Here is a 7,633-nt window from a genome sequence, read left to right as displayed (position 1 = left end):
CTCTTGTTACCCAGGCTGGAGTGCAATGGCGCGATCTCGGCTCACCGCAACCTCCGCCTCCTGGGTTCAGGCAATTCTCCTGCCTCAGCCTCCTGAGTAGCTGGGATTACAGGCACGCGCCACCATGCCCAGCTAATTTTTTGTATTTTTAGTAGAGAGGAGGTTTCACCATGTTGACCAGGATGGTCTCGATCTCTTGACCTCATGATCCACCCGCCTCGGCCTCCCAAAGTGCTGGGATTACAGGCTTGAGCCACCGCGCCCGGCCCAAGAGATAAAAGCTTTCTATGACAACAATGACAAAATACTGCTTAGAGAAGTCAGAGATGACACAAAAAAATGGAAAACCATTTTATGCTATGGATAGAAAATATTACAATTACAGGCATGAGCCACGGCGCCTGGCTCTGGAATTCAAATTTTTTTTTTTTTTTTTGGAGGTTGAGGCAGGACAATGCTTTGTCACCAGGTGCCAGGCTGGAGTGCAGTGGCGCGATCTCGGCTCAGTGCAGCCTCCGCCTCCTGGGTTCAAGCAATTCTCCTGCCTCAGCCTCCCGAGTAGCTGGGACCACAGGCACGCGCCACCACGCCCAACTAATTTTTGTATTTTCTTAGTAGAGACGGGGTCTCACCATGGTCTCGATTTCTTGACCTCGTCGTGATCCGCCCGCCCCGGCTTCCCAAAGTGCTGGGATTACAGGCATGAGCCACCGCACCCGGCCTGGAATTCAAATTTTTAACAGAAATCTAACTTTGTTATATATTACAAAGTCTAGAAACTGTCTTAAAGCAATAACAACCTCATCGACAGTAAGATCCTCCCAGTCCCCTTTTGTCTTAACCTTAACTGCATCTGCCTGTAGCTTTCCAGGACTCTAGCTTCTCTCAGCAGAAAGGCTTCTTCCATGACTGCAGTGAGCAGGCTGGGACATGTGCAAGGGAGGCTCTCCAGAAAAAACTAACTGGGTCTTTAATAAACTCTTTTTCAGAGGCCGAAGCAGGACAATCATTTGAACCCGGGAGGTAGAGGTTGCAGTGAGCCTAGCGCCATTACACTCCAGCCTGGGCGAGGGCAACAGGGTGAGACTCTGTCTCAAAAAACAAAAGAAAACAAAACACACACACAACAACAGCAAAATAACTCAGGCGCATTAGTTTTAATTACTACATTCCGAGAAACAAAATTCAGGCTTCAGCAACTGTAATCTGCCACTTAAGCTCTGATTACATAACCAGGAAATTTTCACCTTTAAGGTACAAATTAAGATACCACGCAGCCGTACCTAACCGATTACTAAATTTGGTTTTCTTCATCATGCATTTAATAAGAAAACTTTCCGGCCGGGCGCGGTGGGTCAAGCCTGTAATCCCAGCACTTTGGGAGGCCGAGGCGGGTGGATCGCGAGGTCAACAGATCGAGACCATCCTGGCCAACATGGTGAAACCCCGTCTCTACTAAAAATACAAAAACTAGCTGGGCGCGGTGGCGTGCACCTGTAGTCCCAGCTACTCGGGAGGCTGAGGCAGGAGAATTCCTTGAACCTGGGAGGCGGAGGTTGCAGCGAGCCGAGATTGTGCCACTGCACTCCAGCCTAGCGCCTGGCAACAGAGTGAGACTCTGTCTCAATAAAATACAAAAAAAAAAAAAAAAAAAAAAAAAAAAAAAATTAGCCAGTGTGGTGGCGCATGCTTGTAATCCCAACTACTCAGGAGGCTGAGGCAGGAGAATCACTTGAACCCAGGAGGCAGAGGTTGCAGTGGGCCGAGATCGCGCCATTGCACTCCAGACTGGACAAGAGCAAAACACTGTCTCAAAATAAATAAATAGGAAGATAAAAAAGTCACAGACGAAAAGAGAATCTTGGGAGTTGCAAGATGAAGTGATATATCACTTATAAAAATAGTCTTATGTGATAACTAGTTAATATATGTGGTTTTTTTTTAGACAGAGTTTTCCTCTTGTTGCCCAGGATGGAGTGCAATGGCATGATCTCTTGGCTCACCACAACCTCTGCCCCCTGGGTTCAGAAGTTCTCCGGCCTCAGCCTCCCAAGTAGTTGGGATTACAGGCATGCACCATCATGCCCCGGTAATTTTTGTATTTTTAGTAGAGACGGGGTTTCTCCATATTGGTGAGGCTGATCTCAAACTCCTGACCACAGGAGATCAGCCCACCTTAGCCTCCCAAATTGCTGAGGAATTTTCTAAATAATTTGGAAAGCCTGAAGAGAACTGGGTGACACAATCAAAGTCCGGGGGCAGGGGGCAGGGGGCAGGGGAACAACAGCTGTCGCTGGGCCCAGTGGCTCACACCTGTAATCTCAGCAATTTGGGAGGCTGAAACAGGCGGATCATGAGGTCAGGAGTTCAAGACCAGCCTGACCAACACGATGAAATCTGGTCTCCACTAAAAATACAAAAATTACCCGGGTGTGATGACAGGAGCCTGTAATCCCAGCTACTTGGGAGGCTGAGGCAGGAGAATTGCTTGAACCCGGGAGTCAGAGGTTGCAGTCAGCTGAGATCCCACCACTGCACTCCAATCTGAGTGACAGAATGAGACTCCATCTCAAAAATAAAAATAAAAAATAAAATAAAATAAAATAGAACTGTCCTACTGAATAAAAAGAAAAATATCTTTCAAAATAACCTAATCCTGAAAAGGTATATTGGCACTGCATATTCCCTAGTTATCAAAAACGATGAAAGGATTTCCTTCCACTGAAAAATAACATGATATAAGAAAGCACATAGTCATATGAAAATACATAAAAGCATAGAAGTGATTATAAATATGTTTTTTATTTTTATTTATTTTTGATTATAAATATCTGTTAATGTCACATAAAAATAATTAGCAGTGGGGCATGGTGGCTGATGCCTGTAATCCCAGCATTTTAGGAGAAGGGCGGATCACCTCAGATCAGGAGTTTAAGACCAACCTGGCCAACATGGTGAAACTCATCTCAAGTAATCCCAGCTACTTGGGAGGCTGAGGCAGGAGAATCACTTTAATCTGAAAGGCAGAGGTTGCAGTGAGGTGAGATCTCACCATTGCAAGCCAGCCTGGGCAACTGAGCAAGACTCTCCTTCAAAAAACAAAAAAATAAAAATTTATAGCAACATTAGCAACATCAATAGCAAAGTAGAGAGTATATGTAATGCGAAATAATTTTTGCATGCAAATAAGGTTAATTTTTACAGATTAAAAAAATTTTTTTGTTTTTATGTTATTTCCAAGGTACCACAAAGAAAATATCTGTATAGATACACAAAAGAGCATAAGAAAGAAGTGAAAGCATATTAATACACAAACCAAAAGGACACAAATGAAGACCGACAGGGAGAAAATCAGGAACAAAGATACAAGAATTAAATACCAGTCTGGCCAAAATGTCGAAACACTATCTCTACTAAAAATACAAAACTTAGCTGGGCACAGTGGCACGCACCTGTCATCCCAGCTACTCAGGAGGCTGAGGCAGGAGAATCGCTTGAACCTGGGAGGCGGAGGTTGCAGTGAGCCGAGATCGTGCCATTGCACTCCAGCCTGGGTGACAGAGTGAGACTCTGTCCCAAAAAAAAAAAAAAAAAAAGAATTAAATAATATAATTAATAAAATAACATTAGTTTTTCTTATAGAAAATCATTTAACTTTTCAACCTAGAGACATAATTTTCAAGAAAATGATGTATTAAAATCTTTTAAATACCAAGATTCACTTGTCTTTTTACAAGAGTCAATGAGATCTTTTTTTTTTTTCAGAGGGAGTCTTCCTCTGTAGCCCAGACTGGAGTGCAGCGGTGTAATCTCAGTTCACTGCAACCTCTGCCTCCTGGGTTCAAGCAATCCTCCTGCCTCAGCCTCCCAAGTAGCCAGGATTACAGGCACCCACCACCCTGCCCCACTAATTTTTTTATTTTTAGTATCGACAGGGTTTTACCATGTTGGCCAGGGTGGTCTTGAACTCCTGACCTCAGATGATCCACCCGCCATGGCCACCAAGGTGCTAGGATTACAGGCATGAGCCACCTCACCCAGCTATTCAGTTGAGATCTAATGATAAAAAAAGACTAAAGTGGCAAGATGGAAGTAGGTATTTTATGCAAATATTAATCAAATGAGAGAAAAAGAGATCAAAATATTGCACAAGCTACATATTAAGTCAAAATGTCATATTTAACTACATGTACTTTAAGTCAAAACTCGAAAAAAAAAAGAAATAAATAAAAATGTAAATATAAAAAAAATAAAAAGCCAGGTGTGGTGGCTCACGCCTGTAATCCAAGCACTTTGGAGGCCAAGGCGGGTGGATCACCTGAGGTCGGGAGTTCAAGACCAGCCTGACCAACATGGTGAAACCCCGTCTTATTTATTTAAAAAAAAAAAAAAACCTCTGGCCGGGCGCGGTGGCTCAAGCCTGTAATCCCAGCACTTTGGGAGGCCGAGGCGGGTGGGTCACGAGGTCAAGAGATCGAGACCATCCTGGTCAACACGGTGAAACCCCGTCTCTACTAAAAATACAAAAAATTAGCTGGGCATGGTGGCGCGTGCCTGTAATCCCAGCTACTCAGGAGGCTGAGGCAGGAGAATTGCCTGAACCCAGGAGGCGGAGGTTGCGGTGAGCCGAGATCGCGGCCATTGCACTACAGCCTGGGTAACAAGAGTGAAACTCCGTCTCAAAAAAAAAAAGCTGGGAAAAAAAAAAACCTAAAAAAAGAAAAAAAAGGACACTGAATAATAATAGATTTATTTACTGGGAACCAATGACTACTTTGTGTGTGTGTGTGTGTATGTGTGTGTGTGTGTGCGCGTGTGCGCACACGCACGCACATCTCACATTAGGGTTTCAAATATATAAAGCAAATATTAACAGAATTGAAGAAACACACAGAGAGCAATATAATTATAGAAGAATTATATCAAGATCTCACTTTCTTAATAAAATTAAAACAAGATGAAATGTTAGTAAGGGAACAGAAAACTTGAAGGCAGTATAGAACGATTATTTCTAACAGAGGTATAGAGACTTCATCAGGATATACATCCTTCCCAATAGCTCAAACAACATTCTCCTTGAAAGGACCACATGCTAGGCCAAAAAAAAAAGTCTTAGCTAATTCAAAGGTAGAAATAATTAATATTGTGTAGACGTCCATACTGCTCAAAGTAATCTACAGATGTAATGTAATATTTTTCAAATTTCTTATTTCATTTCTAAAGAAACAGAAACAGCAACCCTAAAAGTATATGGAATCTTAAGAGAATGTACTCAGCAATCTTTAAAAAAAGGAACAATATTGGAGGCATTACAGTTCTTTATTTCAAAATACATGACAAAGCTACATAGAAAAACAATTTTGTGCAAACATAAAGATAAGAAAGTAGACTAATAGAATGCAGCACATAAACTTTCACATATGTGGTCATATAAAGAGTCATTTGCATACCCATAAGTATTGGAGCACTGTTACTGAAAGCCATAGGTAAAGGCAATGCAAATTTGTGTGACCAAATCATTTAGTAAATATAATTTGAAATACAAAAACACTGGAATATCACTAAGTTTGCAAAAAGCAGAAAATGTTGTAACAACTATAAAGATAAATCTTGACGACATTATGCAAAATGAAATGAGCCAGTCACAAAAAGACAGAGATTGTATGATATGTGTAACAGTTACACTCTTCCAAACAGAACAGAGTGGTGTTTGTAAAGTGAGATGAAATGGAAATAATTGGTAGTTGTTTAATGTGTATTAAGATTCAGCTTTGCAAGATAAAAACATTTTAGCATATGTTGCATAACAGTGCAAATATAATTAATATGAATAAACTAAATATTCATATTTAAATATTTTTAAATACTTTAGGTCTGGCACAGTGGCTCATGCCTGTAATCCCAGCACTTTGAGAGGCTGAGGCGGATGGGTCACTTGAAGTCAGGAGTTTGAGACCAGCTGGGCCAACATGGTGATACCCCGTCTCTACTAAAACAAAACAAGGCCGGGCGCGGTGGCTCAAGCCTGTAATCCCAGCACTTTGGGAGGCCGAGGCGGGTGGATCATGAGGTCAAGAGATCGAGACCATCCTGGTCAACACGGTGAAACCCCGTCTCTACTAATAATACAAAACATTAGCTGGGCATGGTGGCGCATGCCTGTAATCCCAGCTACTCAGGAGGCTGAGGCAGGAGAATTGCCTGAACCCAGGAGGCAGAGGTTGCGGTGAGCCGAGATCGCGCCATTGCACTCCAGCCTGGGAAAGGAGAACAAACCCCCGCCCAAAAAAAAAAAAAAAAAAAAAAAAACAACAACAACAAAAATTAGCCGGACTTGGTGGTGCACACCTGTAATCCCAGCTACTTAGAAGGCTGAGTCAAAATAATTCCTTCATCTCGGGAGGTGGAGGTTGCAGTGAACTGAGATCAAACCTCTGCACTCCAGCCTGGGGGACAGAGTGAGACATCTTAAAAAAATTTTTTAAAATTTAATTCTAAATTTTGCTATATGTTTTTGACAAATAAAAACAAACAACAATACCTAAAAGAGATAGTTATCATAGTTTTTTTTTTTTTTTTTTTTTTTTTTTTTTTGAGACGGAGTTTCGCTCTTGTTACCCAGGCTGGAGTGCAATGGCGCGATCTTGGATCACCGCAACCTCCGCCTCCTGGGTTCAGGCAGTTCTCCTGCCTCAGCCTCCTGAGTAGCTGGGATTACAGGCACGTGCCACCATGCCCAGCTAATTTTTTGTAGTTTTAGTAGAGACGGGGTTTCACCATGTTGACCAGGATGGTCTCGATCTCTTGACCTTGTGATCCACCCGCCTCGGCCTCCCAAAGTGCTGGGATTACAGGCTTGAGCCACCGCGCCCGGCCGTGATAGTTATCATAGTTTTAAAAATATCTTTCAATCCAAAAATAATATAGATTCACAAATAAATTGAATGTCAATATTAGAAGAATTTATATCACTATTTACTTAGAATTAAACAACCATTCATAACAAACCTACACAACAAATATACAAGTTATTTAAAAAATACAAGGATAAAATTTATGCAGGCCAAAAAAAAACCCATAGATAATTATACTGGCAGTAGACATATGGCTGATTCATATTTGATTTTGTTTGACATTGTCTTAAATTGCAGAGTTAAGCACTGTCATACACAATTATAATATAAACTAAATATAAAAACACAATTAACTTGTATGAGGTGGCATAACCTAAAATATTTAACACAGAAATATAAAATTGCAAAACAAAATTAAAATATGAAATATAAAACTTGTTGGACATCATCAAGTAGATAAATATATTTATAGAAGAAATCCTAGAAAAAGACTATAGAGAAAAAGTAATATGAGGGCCCTTGAAGATAACAACAACCTGAGAGGCCAGGCGTGCTGGCTCAGGCCTGTAATCCCAACACTTTGGGAGGCCAAGGTGGGCGGACCACTTGAGGTCAGGAGTTAGAGACCAGCCTGGCCAACATCTCAAAACCCGATCTCTACTAAAAGAATACAAAAATTGCCAGGCAGTGGCTCATACCTGTTATTTTTATTTATTTTATTTTTTTTAACATAAAAAAATTTTTTTTTAATTTTTTTCTTTTCTTTTTTTTTTTTTTTT

General features: G+C 41.2%; 2 protein-coding genes across 2 annotated transcripts in view; one reads left to right on the top strand and one right to left on the bottom strand.

The window, feature by feature from the left end:
- LOC116543866 (zinc finger protein 429-like) overlaps positions 1–7,633 on the bottom strand; it is a 785,602-nt gene that overhangs the window by 182,373 nt on the left and 595,596 nt on the right. The gene's annotated exons all lie outside the window — the stretch shown is intronic.
- The window catches only part of LOC116543879 (zinc finger protein 726-like), an 86,306-nt gene that overhangs the window by 50,267 nt on the left and 28,406 nt on the right, over positions 1–7,633 (top strand). The gene's annotated exons all lie outside the window — the stretch shown is intronic.

This window comes from Sapajus apella, unplaced genomic scaffold (assembly GCF_009761245.1).
Source record: "Sapajus apella isolate SASKATOON/1434 unplaced genomic scaffold, GSC_monkey_1.0 scaffold199, whole genome shotgun sequence".
Classification (NCBI taxonomy): domain Eukaryota; kingdom Metazoa; phylum Chordata; class Mammalia; order Primates; family Cebidae; genus Sapajus; species Sapajus apella.
The sequence above is the reverse complement of the archived record's forward strand: the minus strand, read 5'-3'. Positions and strand labels throughout refer to the sequence as shown.